Source organism: Chiloscyllium plagiosum, unplaced genomic scaffold, assembly GCF_037043375.1.
Source record: "Chiloscyllium plagiosum isolate Xiang-an unplaced genomic scaffold, Cpla_swu_hap1 HiC_scaffold_32, whole genome shotgun sequence".
In the NCBI taxonomy this organism is placed as follows: domain Eukaryota; kingdom Metazoa; phylum Chordata; class Chondrichthyes; order Orectolobiformes; family Hemiscylliidae; genus Chiloscyllium; species Chiloscyllium plagiosum.
In genome coordinates this window covers 23,162,941-23,182,649 of record NW_028270170.1, presented here as the reverse complement: position 1 = coordinate 23,182,649, position 19,709 = coordinate 23,162,941, and the positions used below count along the sequence as shown (strand labels likewise).

Here is a 19,709-nt window from a genome sequence, read left to right as displayed (position 1 = left end):
TTATTGCAGAATTGTGATGACTTATGCTGTACATCACCAAACAGAAAATTATTGTCTGCGCTGAGTATTTGAGTTGGTGGCCTTGAGCTTCGATGACATACCACCAAAAGAATTTCTTCTTAAGAACGAACCAAACATGAGTAAGAAGGAACCATGAGGAGAGTCAGTGCAGGTCATATATACTCATGAGTACAGTGAAAAGTTTACAAGTCCCCACATATAGCACCGTCATGGGTACCAAGGTAAGTTGGTACAGATTTCTTAAGTACATATTCTTGGGTGGGTGGATGGGAAACGTTTTAAAAAAAAGTTCAGTAATAAATTAAGAAATAGAGAAATAAGAGTTCAGAATAAGTCATTGCAGCCCAGTCTTAGCTGGGCTTCACCTTGACACCAGGCATTCCCAGAGTCCGTGTCCACACTGAGGTCGGAAATTTGCGCTGGCATTCTCCCTGGACAGGAAGTAAAAAGAAAAAAATAAACAAGAGGAAAATGAAAAGAAATGGACAGAGTGGTCAAGCTCTGGCTCAGGATTCCTACACTGCTGCCATATTGAAGGCGTTTTTTTTCTTTGAAAACTGTAAGAAATCTGTGTATGATATAACTCCCTTAAATATGACCTAAAGTTTTGAGAAGATTTTGGCTCAAGTTGAGGTTCTCGATGTAGGTTTGCTCACTAAGCTAGAAGGTTCATTTTCAGACATTCCGTCACTGTACTAGGTAACATCTTCAGTGAGCCTCTGGATGAAGCACTGGTGGCATGGCCCGTTTTCTATTTATATGTTTAGGTTACCTTGGGTTGGTGATGTCATTTCCGATGGTGACATCATTTCCTGTTCTTTTTCTCAGGGGGGGCAGTAAATGGGGCCCAAGTCAATGTGTGTGTTGATAGAGTTGGGTTGGAATGCCATGCTTCTAGGAATTCTTGTGCATGTCTCTGTTTGACTTGTCCTAGGATGGATGTGTTGTCCCAGTCGAAGTGGTGTCCTCCTTCATCTGTATGTAAGGATACTAGTGAGAGAGTGTCATGTCTTTTTGTGGCTACTTGATGTTCATGTATCCTGGTGGCTAGTTTTCTGCCTGTTTTGTCCAGTGTAGTGTTTGTTACAGCTCTTGCAAGCTTATTGTAAATGACATTAGTTTTGCTTGTCTATATAGGGTCTTTCAAGTTCATTAGCTGCTGTTTTAGTATGTTGGTGAGTTTGTGGGCTACCATGACGCCAAGAGATCTGAGTAGTCTAGCAGTCATTTCCAAGATGTTTTTGACGTAGGGGAGAGTGGCTAGGATTTCTGGACGTGTTTTGTCTGTTTGTTGGGTTTTTTGCTGAGAAATCGGTGGACTGTGTTCATTGGGTACCCATTCTTTTTGAATACACTGTATAGGTGATTTTTCTCTGCTTTGTGTAGTTCCTCTGTGTTGCACTGTGTGGTGGCTCGTTGAAATAATGTTCTGATGCAGCCTCGTTTGTGGGTGTTGGGATGATTGCTTCTATAGTTCAGTATTTGGTCAGGATGTGTTGTTTTCCTGTAGATGCTGGTTTGAAGTTCCCCATTGAATGAATTCTGATGAAGAGCTCACGCTTGACTCTCCTGCTCCTTGGATGCTGCCTGTCTGGCTCTGCTTTTCCAACACCACACTTTTCGGCAACTGAAATCCATTAGGAACTGACATTTAGTCCACTTAAGTTCCAACAATTGACTCAGTCCTACTTCTCTGATAATTGTAATTTTCTTGAGTTCTTCTCTCCCTTTTGAATTCTTGATTTACACCTATATATGAGATCCTACTTGTAATCTGTAGTGAAGACTGACACAGATTACCTGTTCAATTCATCTGCTGTCTCTTTCTCTTCCATTATTAATTCCCCTGATTCATTTTCTATAGGACCAACACTTTCTTTGTCAACTCTTTTTTTATCTATCTGAAAATTCTTTATCTTTATTTTATATTTTGGCTAACTTTGTCTCATAATCTAAATTTCCCTCTTCCTTAATCTTTTAGTAAGTTTTGCTGTTTTTCATGTTTTGTCTAATCTTCTGATCTGCCACCTATCTTTGCAGAATTATAATCTCTTTGAGTTTGATACTATCTTTGACTTTTTAAATCAGCTGTGGATGGTGAATCGGTCCTTAGAATTTTTCCTACTTAGAATGAAACATTATTACTATTCAAAGCAACCTTTCTAACAGCACCCACAGTGAGAACAGCTACCATTTAATTTGTGATTATCCCTGTTATTATCCTAGTGGAAAGACCATTCGGTTTATAGTATTCTGAACCAGCCAGTCAAAATGATATGTATTAGTTGCATCTGTTATTTCTTTTAATATGGAAATTTACAAATTATTGTTTTAATAAGTATGGACATTTTAGTATGATTTTATTGTATGAAGTCCAAGTCGAAAAGGAGAATTATTAAACTATTGGAAAATATTGGAGTTTGGTTATGATTCAAATTCTGTTGTAAAGAAGTTCAACTTGGCTTTTTTAAAAAAGTTACTTCCACTTTTAGTTGTGTATTGAGTAGCAGGAGTGACAAAACTGTGTCATTTTAAGGCTGTATGGAACAAAATCAATATCAATAATTACCCTTTTTAAATTACTTACCAGAGAACATGCTTGTATTATATGATCCTTACCATGACTTGGATATCTAAAAAACAAATAGTCTACACAAATACATACCGACTATGTTTTGAGATGTGTCTTTCTTTGATACGTGCACCTGGATGATAAAAATGTTTTGAAGTTCATTCTGTTTTCCAATATGTGAAAATGAAATTAGAATTTCTTTCAAGTATACCAATGTTTAAGTTTATGATCATCTGCATTCTTAACTAACTCCATGTAGCCAATAAGGAGGTGATGCTGCTTGATTCCATGATTAGACATTTTAAATCAACCTGTCCATAGATGTTATGACACCTCTCTGGAGCAGAAGGGACTTGAACCCAGATTTTTTGGCCCAGAGGTAGGGCAGTAACACTGCACCACAAGAGCACCTATTTGGCATTGTGACTGCATGGAGTATTTGCATTGAAACAGAATGATGTAAAATTGTCCTAACTAGTCTGCTGTTGTCATGTGACCTCTATAATGAGTTACACTCAATTTAGGCAGAATGTTTGTTTTTTAAACTCACTTGGATAAAGCCCTTGTTGAGTACATTGCTGTGTTGTGCACTTGAAACGCTGAATAAATAATTATTGAACAATTGTGAATTCAGGTCACTATAATTTTGATCAAAGCAAAATGGCTTGGGGAGAAGATGTACCTCACTTAATAGTTGATTTAGATAATCTGAAGTACTTTATTTGGGCATCTGTTGTCTGTTTATTTTGAAACTGAATTTTATGCTAATTTCCTGAATTTTTGTCTTATGCCTAATACTGTTTGATGCAACACCTTGAGCATAATCTTAGTGCAACAAGATAACATTGTAGCAATTCTGTAATCTTCTGATGGTGTAAACTAACAAACATTCTTTTGTGTGTAGAAGGGAAACATATGGTAGGTAATGGAAGACTTGTGAAAGTATTTGAAGGAGATAATTAGAGAAAGTAAAGCATGACAGCTGAAACCTTGTCCTTAAATAGTGTAACGAGAAAGGAGTGCAGCAGCTGCTGGTGTTAAAGGTAAACCACACAAATCAGAAATATTAAATTTCATTTTATATGGTAGTCCTGACCCAAAATCTTTGCACTTGTGAATGAGATTCAGCAAAAGTAAAAAATGTCCAATGTATACCAGTTTCTGGATTCAGGAGCTGTCTCAACATGTTCCTTGCTGTTTTGATGGACTTTGTTCTGAGGCAACCATAAGTTGAATTCAGTTAATTAGGATCTGTTCTTATTTCAGAATCCTTCTGTAAAATGTATAGAAAAACAAAATTGAGCATTTGCTGTCCAAGCACTGTCTAACTTTCCCAGTTCTACAGCAGTTCGTAAAATCTTACTTTAAATTTCCAGTGAATATCTTTGGAAAAGCAGTGATATCGTGGAGAAAGAAAGATGGCAGTGCTATGTCCAAAGTCTAAAAGATGCTATGCTTTCAGCATTGTAGTAGTGCCTGGATGATTTGTATCTCTTCTGTGAATACTTAAAACCTCAAATATATCGTGAGCCATATCTTTGAAACCTTTTGTGTAAAATAGGATATCAGTTTAAAGTTTTTGTGGTGTAGGATATCCTTTTTTTAAAAAAAGAGAATTTTGATTTTGGTGTATTAGAGGAAAAGGAAGCACTGAAGTTTTGTAGAAACATAATGAAGGGTAACTGAAACAGGATGTGAGTGCTTGGATTTCAAATGAGCATGAGATTGCATTGGTTAAAACTTTGGAAACTTGCAAAGTGGTCTTTGGAGATATTCAATTGTAGATTATTGAAGCACAGATAAGCATTTCATGTTCATATGGTCAGATAAGGCTGGAGTTCAACAATTTGCAGAGATGGAATTAGGTGGCGTGGACAATGAATATGAATAGTTTGAAGTTCAGCTTGGGGTTAATTGGGCACATAGACTACATCCCATCTGTTTTGGCCAATTCTGAATGATAAAATGTGGGACTGAGTCTAGATGAGAAGATTTTTTAAAGATTTGGTTAGAATGGTTTCAACTGCCGTTCTTAAATTGATTGTCAGCATAATTTCATTATTTAGCAAATGGTGTTCAATCATAGAATCACATCAAATATTGACCCTGTGGGTGGGGTTTTCCTCTCTTAGTGTTTTGTCAAGTGAGATTCATGGCATCTAATGTGCCATGGCTCTCGGAAATGCTTCTCAAACAATGTTTGATTCCTCACCTGATTTAATTATGGAGCTGGGCTCTTCCGTGCCATTTGCATATTGATGTCATATTTCAAGATGAGCCTACATCACTTCAGTTGCTACAAAGCAGGGATAGTCCCTCCAACTGTGGCCCACCACTATCACTGAGGACATGGCCCAGAAAACAACCCCTCCTCCCCCATCCCACCCATGCATGCACACGCACACATCCATTGGCAAACAGACAGAGACCTAGAAGTGCTGATGGTTAGCATAGTAAACTGGAGTGCAGTCCTTTGCTTGCTGACTGCAGAGGGCTGCACCAGATACAGCTAGCTTGGATCCAAATAGCAGCCCAAGTCAGTGCTACGTCCTTGATTAAAAAGAATGCCTCGAAGTTCAGGAAGATTCATTTTGCAAGGTTATCTCTCTACTACCTCGAGTAGCACTCATAGGGTTTTACTACTCATTCTTATATTGCCACTGCAAATGCAACTCACCAAGACTCATGGACTTCAAGTCTCTGTTGGATGCCTCATAGACACTGGACAGCTTCCACCACTTCATCCTTCAAAATTATTAATGCTTCATGCTCTCCATGCTTGTTACTAACACACTGCAGACATCTAGCCACCTCCTGCTTTTGCATCACCATTGCATTTTTACTTAGTCCCTCCTTTTGTCTCATTGCAAGATGAGTCCACCCCTGGACCGATGTATTTACAGCAACTGATTGACCTCTCTGCAGTCCCAGGATAGTTTGCACTTGACCTACAGTGTTGAACGTAGCCATCCCCCTGAATTGGAATCAGATGAGCCCTTAACTGACTATGGTGGTATTCCTGACTGACTGAAGACATTTGCTTAAAGCACATGCAATTTGTTTGACCCATACATTGCTGGCATATGCTGCAGGAGTGACATTAATGTAGCATGGTTGTGTACAGTGACTTGTTTCCTTTTTAACTGTTCAGTTCTCCCCACCATGACAAGCTATCTGCCTTTTCCTCTGTGCTAAAAAGCAGTGTAAAGCCACATAGACTGTGGCTGAACCTGTAACTGGATACTGAAGACCCTGCTTATTAAAAGACAATGTGAAGTAAATAGATGCTGACAATAAGTGCAATCTAAGAACCATAAACCTGTACAGATGCATTAGATGCACGTGTGTCCATGTGCGCAAAGCAACCTGGCAGAAACATGCAAGTTGTATGTGTTTCTGAGCTGCAAAGAAAAGTGCTGAAGGATTGTACAAGTTAGTCAGAGAACAGGCATGATGATGTGGTGAGGCTCAGTTTGCCATTGGCAGCATGTGTGGATGCTGGTGGATGTGTGGTGAGGAGGATGATGACCATGGAGTATGGGGTGTTTGTCTGATAACAGATGTTAGCCAGGACAACCAATCAGAAAGATGCAGCCATCTGTTCTGCTTATACAGACCTGAATGCTGGGAATTTACACCATCTTTCTAGGGAAACGCATGGAGAATTAAAAATGAAGTATAAGTAAAGCATGATGGGCTATTAATGACGTGTGGTGAGAATGTGTTGCTGGAAAAGCGCAGCAGGTCAGGCAGCATCCAAGGAACAGGAGAATCGGTGTTTCGGGCATAAGCCCTCCTTAATGACGTGTGAATATATGATAATCATGTAATTGCAGCTCAACAGCAAAAATGTGAAGTCACCATTTAAAGCTTGGGAAAATTAGAAAACAACTTGTCACGATTCTGTTCCTTTTTCATTCTTGCCATACTTTTTCAACTTTATCACCATTGCTCATGCCACAGAGAGGAAAATTCCACTCTGCTTTTTTGAGTTTTGCCACTGTGGACTGGAATGTGATTCCCACAAACGTTTTTTCGGTTTCACCAAAAAGGTCTACGATGGAGTGACACCAACCTATCCCTTCCATGTCTCTGAAATGACATTTCTCTTTACTGTATTTAAGCTCATAGCTGCAAGTAAGAGCTTCCTTACACATTTTAATAGGCTGTATCTGTGCTCAAATTCACCTTTAAAATAGAGCAGTCAAAATGATCTCCCTTTTTCCTTTTATTATTCAGGAATTGGCCTGGAGCATTTTTACGACTGTCTGACACAAGCCTACTTTCACTGGCTAGGCATTTGGATTTCTGAAGTTTCATGCACTATAGTTTGGCCTTACGTGAAACTTTTCGAAATGAGCCTAAACAATTTTGTTCCCAATGTAAGCTTGATGCTGAAATGAGGTACATCCGAGACACCTTGTGGGATAATGGCTATTATGATCGGAACTTGTGAATAGGCCTAAGCTGTAGTTTTTGGTGCTGAAAGGTGCCCCGGCTATCTCCTGTAAAGGGTAAGTTTTCAAACATTTGAGTAATAGCTAAAGCTAGTTATTTCATGTTGCTTTTTTGCATAATCAGTGAATGGTGTTTTCCATTAATAGATTTGCTGCCATCAAATCTTAAAAACATTCTATCCCACAAAGTGAGTAATTTGGTATATGAATTTCAGGGCAAGTGCGATGATAGGTTTGTCGGCCATATGTCCCAAAGGCTGGAAGATCATGTCAAACATATCTCTTCGACCACCTGCAGCAAGCGAGATAGTGACAATACTCAACCAGTTTGTAAAACATGTAACACTGTTCAACATTAGATGTCATTTATCCAATTGGACAACATTCACTAAATATTCGTGAGTGTGCAAAGAATTCTACTGACAATCTGTTTTAAGATTGCTGTTTGGGCTTGCAGTGTAGTAAACTTGTGCATACTGGAAGTTACACATATAAATGCAGACATTCCTTTCTTTGTAAAGAGAATATCTGCACACACTTTCAAATCATCAAAACTGATGACTGCCATTCTCTAATTCGTTGGTCAAGGCACTGCACTGAAGTCAGATTTACACTGTTTGGTTTAAACTTTTTAAAAGGCTTGGCAGCTAAATGTCAGTCACCATCAAGCAAATGTATACTATTACAATGCAGGCAAAAGTGAGTACTGCAGATGTCAGAAATCAGAGTCAAGAGTGTAGTGTTGGAAAAGAACAGGCAGCATCCGGCAGCATCCGATGGTCAAGCAGCATCCGATGACCAGGAAAATCGACATTTCGGGCAAAAGCCCTTCAGGAATCATTGCTATGCCTCTACTAGTCACAGTACTTGCCAATCAATCAATCAGCATTCTCTTCTCTCTCAGTATAACTGTTGTTTTCCCTTTGCAAAACTGCAAAATGAAAAGCTTCAAGGAAATTTGCTTCATATTCACTTTTTTTTTGTCTGTACTATATCCTTTGAAATTAACAGTATTGCTTGACCAAATTAAAATCAGTTCCCTTCTTCAGTGGTTCATTGACATTGAAAAAGTGATTGGTAAGTAATACACAACAAAATCTATTTTGGTATCAGTACAATACCAGCACTGTCAATACTAGCACTATCTGCTATAACAAAGCCTGATAAATTCAGAGAATTTTAAGAATTACCTAGGGGTAGGACCATTTTTTTTGAGTCACTGCTTTGTCAGAACAAAAAGAATATTTAAATACTACTTTTGAAACTGAAGAATGCGTTGGTATAAATTAGCAATCAGTGGAGAACAGATTATGGTCCCCAGCCTTTTGCTTAAACTGGCCGCAGGGCATGTATGAACTTGCATTAATTAGAGACTATTTTCTCCATTCCCAAAATGAAAATTCTAACTATTTCACATAAGTTATTTATTGAGAACAAGTTTCACACATGTAGCCTGTTTTTAAAGTTAATGGTAAGCGGTTAGCTATCTGCAACATTCTTTGGTTTTGTTTTGTCAATTTCAAGTTATTTTCCACATCCGTATTTGTGTTTAAATCAAATGTTGACAACATACCAGGATACAAACTTCCAAAGGTCCAGCTGTACAACACATACATATGGATTAACTTTGCTACACGTAGCTAATCATCAGACAACAAATGGTTCCATTCAAGTACACTTCACATGTCAATGGTTTTCTTTTCTGAAGCTGATGCATCTCCTCACATGTTAATCTATGCTTTAGGGTGTCCTAGATCCTTAAGGAATCTTTTGGCATGAAACACCCAAGTTAAAATAACTCTCACACACCATTTTGTAGAATTGCTAACATAATTAGAACAATTCAAAAAAATATTCTCAATATTCGTTACACCTTCATTATAAAGTTAAAGCCAAAATAAACAAGGAGAATGTTAAATTCTTAGACATCTTGTCACTTTAAATTGGCAGAAGAAAACATCAGATTATAAGCTAGTAATAAACCTTTTTTGCCAAATAATTAATACACACTCTTCACTCCATGGATGTCATGGGGCTTTAAGCTAATATGAACTGGAAGTTAACGATAGTTACTAAATAGTTTGAATCATGCACAAAGCAGGACAGTTTTCACTGAAACCTAAAGCTGAAAATACTCGTAAATGTTCTAGCTGATATGATTCTTAATTCTTAAAGTATTTTCACAGTAGGAATTATTGTTTTGTATTTTCCTGGATTAAGACATTTACCACAGGGGCTTTTGGATTCTCTCTTCTGAATATTTGAGTTTTATGTTTGCTGTGAATGGCTGCCAGCACCCATGGTAGTCTGATGGTTTTATGAAGGGCTATAACAGTGTTGCTACTTTCCTAGTTAAGGTTAGTGGGTCATGACACTAACTATGTTACATAACTCTTAGCCAATGATTTGTGCTCCAACAGTATTAAATCCAGTAGAGAGTTCTTCATTCCCAAGTCTTCAAACATTCTTGTCACAAACGTTTCCACTTTATGCCAGCAGCAGGATCAGCTAGAGTGGTTGCTCCACCACTTCCAATTAAAAGTTCTCTCTATCCAGCCCTTACTGCTATTTCAATTGTGGATTCTGCCTCTAGAAGAGCAGCTTGAGCAGGAGAAAGGGAACTGTGATTAGAGGAGCAAAGAGTAGGAGAAAAGCAATCTGGATGGGAAGAGCCAGTTCCTCACTGTCTCTTCCACATATGGGGGCAGCTTTTCTGTGACTGTTTGGCTCTGATTCATTTTTTTTTGCTAGTATTTTGGAGGACACATTTGTCTGATACTCCCACACTTTGAATCCTGTTGAAATGAAGAAGCAAAAAAAAGTAAACATTTAATCTTTTAACAACAGTGGAAAGCTGAAGGAATGAGACTTCATGCATGTAAAGTTATATTTTCAGTTGGAAAAAGGTTATTTGTTAGTAGTTACGATTTATAATGTGGTTAGAAATGCAATTGCATTTAGCTGAACAGTCGTAACATATTTTCTGCTGTGCACTGATTAGTAGTGAATAAGTGCCTCAGGTTTATGCTTTTCATGTGTTTTAATGCTGAACCTATTGAGAAGGTGTTGGTGTACTGAAGCAATATCCTAGGTTGTTTGCCATTGACCAGAAACTGAACTTGACCAGACTAATAAATAGTGGATAGAAGATTAGGTCAGAGCGTGGGAATTCTGAGGTAACTTACAGATCTTCTAATAGTTCAAAGTCTGTCCACCCATCTACCAGTCTAGAACGTATGTAATGCATCTCCATCTAGGACAAAGCAGCCTACTTTATTAGCACCTCACCCATGAACCTAAATGTTTGTTTGCACCATTGCTAATGTATATTGGCATCACTATGCCCTATGTACAAGATACATTGAAGCAACACTGTGGCTCCTTTAGCCACACCTTCTAAACACGTGTCCTCTAGGATGAGGGGAGCAGAGGCATGGGAATATCAAGTTCTTCTCCAAGCCATACACCAGATTTGAAGCCATTCTTCCCCAGTTACGGGGTTGAAAGCTAGAACTCCTTCAAGGCTTTCTATGATAGTACCTTCCAAACCTGCAATCTGTGCCACCTAGAAGGACAAGTGTAGCAGTAGACGGAAAAACCACCACATGCAAAATCCTCTTTAAACTATACACCATTGTGATTTGGAGCTATAATTTACTATTCCTTCACTTGTCTCCAGGCTAAAATCTTGAAACTCTCTTGCTAATAACATTGTGGGTGTACTTGCCTGCAACTGTTTGTACCCCACCTTTTCTCAATAGTGACGAGGGGTAGACAATAGATATCAACTTTCCAAGCAACATTTACCTTCCATGAAAGGAAAACATAGAGAAGCAGAGCAAATTAGATAATAACTTTCTGATTTCCACATTTTTTTGTGAAGTTCCTCAAAGTTACTGTCTAATTTAGTCAAGAACAATACTGAGCTGAAAATGTGTTGCTGGAAAAGCGCAGCAGGTCAGGCTGCATCCAAGGAACAGGAGAATCGACGTTTCGGGCATAGTCTCATGGCTATTGTTACTGCAAAATTTTAACTTTTTTTGTGATGTAGATGATAGCTACATTGGTTTTATTCATAGGCAACATACCAGCATGGATTTTTCAAAGCACTTGAATGCTAAATCCTGAATGTGCTTGCCTAGTTGCCATATTCCAATACCTCTTTAATTTGGCTTTCAAGTTGAATAATAATTAAACTGAAGGCATTGTCATGTACATTTATGAAATTGACATTAGGTTGCTTTTTACAATACTGGAATGTGATGTTTATCAAATTATCAACAAGTTTTTCTTGAAGTTTTCACATCACTTGGAACTAATCTGTTATTTGAAAATGTCTTCTATTTTTGTTATGCTGTTGTATTGCTTGTTGACTGTCTAATGAGCAATAATTCACTATCCTTGCCATCTTCACTACTTTATACATTTTTATTTGCCAACAAATGTACTGAGTATCACCTTCGGTGCCATTCATGCATTTAGAGTTTTCACCTCAGTGCCTTTAAACTATTTTTAAAATTTTGACTAAATACGATAAAGCTTCTAGCGGGTTTTGAGAAGATTTGTAGCTCAGGTTGAGCTTCTGGATGTAGGTTTGCTCGCTGAGCTGGAAGGTTCATTTTCGGACATTATGTAACCAAACTAGGTAACATCTTCAGTGAGCCTCCAGGCAAAGCCGAACATTCTAGTTCAGCGAGCAAACCTACATCCAGATAAAGCTTCTTGACAACTTTTGTTCTTTGTGAGATGGTTCATTATAGACAACCATTGATATACAGAGGAACTTCTATTATCTGGCATTCGATTATATGTATATCGGAATATCTGCCAAGATTGCAATGTTCCAGTGCTCAGCTAAATTATGTTATCTGGCATTCGATTAACCGAATGAAATACTCCCCGTTTGTGTCGGTCGGGTAATTGAGGTTTCTCTGTACTATCATTAGACCAATTTTCAAGTGAAATTATATAATGTTGAACCTTCCTTTGTCATACCCCCTGTAGGATCTGAATGTCTATAAATACTTAACGCTGAATAGGTGTTCTGGGAAGCAACGAGTATTCCACAGTGATATTCAGTTTTGAAATATGACCTGTGATAAACTCTATATTATCTGATGTATAACACTGCAATTTTTGGTGCATTTGTGCAGGTGAAGATGTGTCTTTATACATTTAAGAATTAACTTTCTAAGTCGATTATCCAGATTTTGTAACTGGTAGGAGGATGTGTCATTGCGAACCACAGATTTCCAAAAAAGCTGTCTGTTAACGGTTAAGTCATCTATATGGAGTGAATTTCCCCTTTTAAGGTGCTTTTTAAATTAATTCCTTGGCCATGAAGTAGTTGGAAAGACTGCTTTTTGTCACTCATCTCTAATTGTTCTTGGGCAGGTTGTGGTGAGTTGTTTCCTTGCATTACTGCACTCTACCTGATGTAGGTACATAAATAGTTGGTTTTGAATCTGGTGTTGAGTTGAGGGGATTCCCAGGCATTGAGCAAAAGTGATGTCATCAAGCAGCGTAAACAACCATTCACATCGTAGTGTTATCAAAGACAGCAAGCCTGAAAGTAAAATAAATGATTATTCACTTTTTTTTATTTCACGGCAGAGTGAAAAATCTAATAACTTGGTACATGATTAAAGACCAGCTATGCATCATTCAACAAAGCCTGCCTTTTTACAGTATCTTAGTGAAAGTAATAATATATAGGGGGGTTAATTATAATTTCAGTATTTTTCTTAATTTATTACACTTTACACACTATAAAGAAGTCCTGAATCACTTTCAGCAACCTCAAGACTTTTGGGATTAATTGCTTGTGTTAACTTCTGAAAGTGCTCTCTGTTTCAGAGATATTAATGGTGAATGCTGAATGTCAATGTTACTACTTCAAAATCTGAACATTTATAATAGTGTTTTTGGCTGTTAGGTATGCAAATCTCTTCTTTTTGAATGTTCCAAATATACATAGCTCCCATTCTTATCTCTCAATCTCTCACCCTCTTGACATTCTCACCATTACTTGGATTTTCACAGGACTATTTGAACAATTCCTGATCTGGAAAGACAAGGTTATCAGATAAAATATCACAACCATAGTTCAGATGTCAGTCCGTGAGTAAGACCACAGGGATCTACTAGTCTATAAAAGAGGGTGATTATGTTGGCAAAAAATAGGGAATATATCTATAGATAAGACAGCCTGTTTGAGTATTAACCAGTTCCACTCTCTTTGCAAGTTTAACAAAAGAATTAAAAGAGAAAGGAAGGAATGGTCTGATCTTTAAAGTTTGCTATTTTGTTATATTGCTTTTAATATATCTGTATTCATATCACATTTTAAAGGTAATTATTACATCAAATGTTAACAAACATTTATTTTGAAGAATAAAACTACAATAGTTATTGTATGTTAGTGGCCAATATAAGAGTTAAGATTAAAAGTATATGGTTTCATATGTACAGTTTGCATTTGTTTGTCATCATTCAAGTGTCCAAAAAGAATTGGAAGATTGTCGACAGTGCTCCATTATTTTTACCCTTCCTTCCTTCAACAAATTAAGATGCATCCTGTTGGCAAAATCCTCTATGACAGTACCTAAACTGCCATCTGTCTCCATAAGTATATTTCCTTTTTAAAGCCCTTTTGTAATTTAGCTATTTTAAAAAATACCCTTTCATGTTACTTGATAATCTTTTCTCATCACACTTTCCCTATCCAGAAGCCTAGATTCCTCAAATTATGTTGCACATCACCTTTACCTTGCCTTGCCATTGGCTGTTGGTATTGTCAGCCGTCTAAGATACTAGCTCTGAAATAACTTCCTAAATCTCCTCACTTTGCCATTTCTGCCTTTCTTGAACATGTTTCCTAATACTTCTCTTTAATATTTAAGGTTTTTGATCACTTGTCCTAATGTTTCCTTTGCCAGTTTGTTTGTTAGGTGGTTGTGAACTGCTCTGGGATGTTTTATGCTTTTTAAAATGGTAGGTCAATGTGCTTTCAGTACTGACTGCATAGAAAATCTATTTGTAGACACCGTAGCTTCATTTCTAATGAAATTGTATTCATATTTCCAATGCAAGGAAAACTGATAAAGGGAACCTGGGTTGCTATCTTAAAGTGGAGGTGGCTTGAACTAAACAAGGGATTAGGTTAATTAAATTTGATGCTCGAAAAGTAAATGACTTCTCTGAGAACTGAGCATCAATACCACTTTGCAAAATCTTTGAATAAAGGAAAAGCAAGTTTTAAAAGAAATGCCAGATAACTGGTATGAATAGTGTCATTGTCAAGAATCAAATGCAATTGCCCAAGAGTAGTTTTTTTAAATATTTGATCGTTACATAGTTACATGTTACCTCCTCATGGTGCAGGTTCAGTTTGGTGTCCTCGGCTCAACATTGAACCTCAGACCCAGTTACAATGTAATTACACTAAGTAGGATTGTTTTTACTATTAGATTAGATTAGATTCCCTACAGTATGGAAACTGGCCCACATTGTCGTTCGACTATGATTCACCCACTGAAGCTCCAAATTAGAAAGGCATTTTTTTGGTGAAATGATCAAAATGAAATGCAAACCAGACAATCCTCACAGTATAGAAAACATTACCAAAAGTAATACTGCTCACCAAGGTAAGACTTGAAATCATCTGTTACATCCTGATGTTGGCCATTAATTTAAATTCACAAATTCATCTATTTTAGTGTTGGTATACCAAATGATTTTTCACTTGAGGAACTTGATTATTTTTAATATTCTTGTGGCTTTGACTTAATAGGTTTGCTTGCATCATGCTTGTTGCCATATTTTTCCTTTGGCATTTCTGAGCTGTGTTGATAAGAATTGTCTGGTTTGCATTTCATTTTGATCATTTTTTTTCAGCATTGAGTTCAACACAGCAAAGCTGAATATTTCTGGTGAAATAATATCTGTGAACCTGATCCTCAGAAGAATAACTCCATTAAGCAGCTGGCTATCAATATCCCATGTTACATCCTTTGGTATTCCTAATATGATCCTAATTTTTATTGTAACATAGACCATTTTTTAATGATGTGTACCATGACTAGGATTTCTTTGACTTAGATTTTCTTTCCTCATTTTTGGTTTATTGTTCTTTAACCATTATTGAAGTTTGTTTTTCTGTTGTTTCAATGGTGTTTGAATAGAATGCATGTATTTCATGGACTGAACTTCGGTTAAGACCGTAAGATGCAGGAGTAAGAATTGGACAGTCAACTCATCAAGTTTGCTCTGCTATTTAATGAGATTTTGACTGGTCTAATCCTCAACTGCATTTTTCTGCGTATTCCCGTAACCTTTGATTCCCTTACTGACTTAAAAATCTGTGTTTTCTCAGCTTTGAATATACTTAATGACCCAATCTTGACATCACTTTCTTTGGGATGGTTGTGCAGATTTTGGAAATTGAGGTGCATCACCAGGAGCATAGACTTGAAACTTTTGTTAAAACTTCATTTTTAGAATGCTTATTTTATTGAAGTTAAATAGACTAGACAATTTAAATTGCCTGATAAACTTTTTTTAAAAAGATTTATATACTGCTGAAGAGCATGGAATTTTAAATAATGTACTATGTTTAACTACCTAACAGAGCTAATTATCATGGTATATCTAGGGCTTATCATTTGTAGAATTCAACACAAAAATTGTACTACAACAGCTACATTTCAAAAATCTGTTATCCTGAGGCATTTTCTTCAATTCTGTTCAGAAAAGGGTTAACCTGAAGCAACGTGTGGCTTATTTTCTGATTGTCTTCACAGGTTGTGTATTAGGATTTGCATCTTTTATTACTGCCTCCAGATAATTCTTTTTAAGGCACTGTTTAATTATTGTAATATGTACAGCAGGTCACCAAGTTATTTTTATCTTATAATCTAAGAGTGTAAAGAAGATTGAATATCCTGTAGCATGCCATATCATTTTCATAATTGGTAATAAATCAACATTTTTTTCTGACCATTTTCCTTAGGCAGCTTGATCTGTTGGATCAATCTTTACTTGCAAATCAATATAATTTAATGACTTGTTTTAATTATCAGTTAAGGAATTTATATTAATTTTCAGTAATAGTATTTCAGTTATGCTCACTTTTTTGCATTTAGATTAATGTTTTGCAGCAGACCTTTGCTTATTTTCTCATTTCTTTGCTATTCTATTCCATTGTCTTTGCATCAAGTTAAAGAGTATTTTTGTTCAAACTGTACTTGTATATTAAATTTTCTGTGCAGAAACATTTAGAGTACCAGGGCCAGTTGCAAGTAAGAATGTTTTCTACTTCGCATTTAAAATATATTTCATGCCCCAAGGTGCTTTACTAACATTATCAAACAAATTATGACACCAAGTGACAGGACATGTTAGGACAGATGATCAGATGGTCAGAGAGAATTTTTAAGGAGTGTCTTATAGGAGCAAAGTGAAACTAAGAGATTTAGGGAGGGGATTCCAAAGCCAGTAGGGGATGGCAAGCTTTAGTCATGGGTCCAAGGGTATTCTGCTCAAAAACAAGTTTCAAACATTGGTTAATGTTTCAGGACATAGTAATCCCAATACTGTGTCCCTAAATTAGAAACACGAGGAATTAATTGTATAAAAATTCTTGCCAGTCAAATGTTTTAACTGGGAAAAATTATAACAATCCACCCAGCTGTGGGTTGCTTGCAGGTAGTACATTAATCACTTGCTCTGGTCCAGCTGATTGGTCTATTATGATTGGTTACTTTGTCTAGAGTTTGATTAATTGATGTTCACAGGCTCGTGCTTTAAAATTGGGTAAATGCACAAGAAATTAAAATGTTAATTAGTTATAAAAGAAGAGCTATTTATGCTGTCCTGCTGAGTACGTGCAGTTGGATACATTATTCAGTAAAAGGATGGACTAATTGGCCTTCGTGCTGAGGCTGTGTTGATGAGTTTGTGTGGTGCAGCAAAACTGGCATTTGATGTTGAAGAAGTAGATTTAATCTGTCTTGTGTTTTGAGACTGTTAGGGAAATTGTCACAAGGAAGTGAAGAATTGAAGAGGAAAATTTCAGACAAGATGAATTAAGTTAAATTGATTCTGAAGCACACTTTCATGTGTGTCTCATTTGCAATGAAAAATCCCCCAAAACCAAGGAGTCCAATCTTGAGAAGCAATTCACAGCTGGAAGGTTCGTTTTTAGACGTTTCATCATCATACTAGGTAACATCATCAGTGAGCCTCCAGATGAAGCACTGATGGCATGGCCCACTTTCTATTGGTGTTTAGGTTTCCTGGGTTGGTGACATCATTTCCTGTTCTTTTTTTCTCAGGAGGTGATAAATGGGGTCAAAGTCGATGTGTTTGTTGATAGAGTTCCAGTTGGAATGCCATGCTTCTAGGAATTCTCGTGTGTCTCTCTGTTTGGCTTGTCCTAGGATGAATGTGTTGTCCCAGTTGAAGTGATGTCCTTCCTAAGGATACTAGTGAGAGAGGGTCATGTCTTTTTGTGGCTAGTTGATATCATGTATCCTGGTGGCTAGTTTTCTGCCTGTTTTGTCCAATGTAGTGTATGTTACAGTTCTTGCAAGGTATTTTGTAAATGACATTAGTTTTGCTTCTTGTCTGTATAGGGTCTTTCAAGTTCATGAGCTGCTGTTTTAGTGTGTTGGTGGGCTTGTGGACTACCGTGATGCCAAGAGGTCTGAGTATTCTAGCAGTCATATCAGAGATATTTTTGACGTAGGGGAGAGTGGCTAGGATTTCTGGACGTGTTTTGTCTGTTTGTTGGGTTTGTTGCTGAGAAATCGGGTTGTGTTCATTGGGTACCCATTCTTTCTGAATACCCTATAGATGATTTTCCTCTGCTCTGTGTACTTCCTATGTGTTGCACTGTGTGGTGGCTCATTGAAATAATGTTCTAATGCAGCTTTGTTTGTAGGTGTTGGGATGATTGCTTCTGTAGTTCAGTATTTGGTCAGGATGTGTTGTTTTCCTGTAGACGCTGGTTCGAAGTTTCCCATTGGCTGTTCGCTCTACTGATTAAATATCAACATTAACACCTGTTTCATTGGTGTTAGTACATGTCACCCTAAATGTTAGTGAAATTACATTGGAGTGCAGAGATCTCTGGGGAAGGGGAGATAGGGGCTTCAAGATGTGAGGAACCATAGAAATGTCATGTCACAGAGAAAAGGCAATCTGTGATGGATGAATAAACCATCCATTTATTCTATTCCAAATTTCTAGCAGCTGGTGCACAAACTTAGAGGTTTCAGCCCTGAAGGTCAAGATTCAGATTCCTTTTAAATGAGTTGAAGTTTCTGACTCAACTACCAAACTGCACAGTGAATTCCAGACAACTGTCACCATCTGGATGAAAAGGTTTTTCCTCATGTCCTTTGTAAAGCTGCTTCTAATCTATAATAAAAGCAAAATATTGTGGTTGCTGGAAATCTGGAATACACACAGAATGTTGGAAATACTCAGCAGGGTTAGCAGCATCTGTAGAAAAAGAAAGAGTTAATGGTTTGAGTTTGGTTTCTCTCTCCTGGGCTTCTGGCCTAGAGATATGAGCACTACCACCACAGCACAAGAATGTTCGTACGAATCAGAGCAGACATTTTCTAATCAACCTGTTTAAACATATTATGATAGGCAGGTGCAGCTTGAACCCAGGCCTCCTGACTCAGAGATATTACCATTGCATCACTCGAGCCGAAGGGTCAAACAGAACAGTTTCAGAGCTGATTGAGAGCAGGGTCATCGTCATTCGGCTATAAGAGTTAGGTTCTTCCCCACTGGAAAATTTGGCTTCTTGACTAGGAAAGAGTCCAGAAGAAAAAGACGTTTGTGCTGAAAATGTTTTGCTGCCTGATTCAACATGTGGATATTACTGTTAATCAGGACAAGTGGACCAATAATTATTTAGTCTGTCGCACCTTTTGAGAGATGTGCTACAATATTTGCAGACGTCCAATCCTCTGGTACTTTGCAAGTTTTTAATTAGGATTGGAAGATGATCCTTGGAGCATTGCTATCTCCTCCCTGGATTACTTTAATTGCCTGGTATACAATGCATGCAGTCCTGGTGCCTTATACACCTTCAAGAAGCTCAGTCCATCTAGTACTTTTCTTATTGTGCTTATTTTATCTAATATTTACACTCCTTTCTAACTAGAATGTCTACATCAGACCTTCCCTTTGTGAAGACAAAATATTCATTAAGAACCCCACCCAGATCTGTATCCATGCACGTCACCATGTACATCTCCGATAGGCTCAACCCTTTCCTTAGTCACCCTCCTGATCTCGATGTACTGGTAAAATATCTTTGGATTTTTCTTAATTATTATTTGTCTCCTCCTCTTGCTTTCTTAATTTCCTTTTTGAAATACTTTATATTTTCCTCGAAGCTTGCTAAAGCCAATAGTGTGTTGGCAAGGACAAGAATTTTAAGATCACAAACCCAGAGCCACTGTGATTCAGCGAACAAAGAGATGGGTGAGCAGATGTGCTGAGTGTTAGGACATGGGCAGAAGAGTTTTGAATGACCAAGTTTTCGGAGAATAAAAGTATATCTTTACAGAACATTTATGTTTGGTTTCTCAAAGTTACAGAAATATGAAATGTTACATTTTCTGTAATCTTTTCAATAT

The 19,709-nt window shown here is 37.3% G+C and overlaps 1 protein-coding gene across 8 annotated transcripts in view; it reads left to right on the top strand.

Annotated features, from left to right (window-relative positions):
• The window catches only part of hdac5 (histone deacetylase 5), a 438,683-nt gene that overhangs the window by 112,765 nt on the left and 306,209 nt on the right, over window positions 1–19,709 (top strand). The window contains exon 2 of one of the 8 annotated variants that reach the window (XM_087977866.1): window positions 6,833–7,107. The exons of the other annotated variants lie outside the window; for them this stretch is intronic. The gene's annotated coding sequence lies outside the window, so the exon portion shown is untranslated. The remainder of the gene's footprint in view (window positions 1–6,832; window positions 7,108–19,709) is intronic. 8 annotated transcript variants of the gene reach the window in all.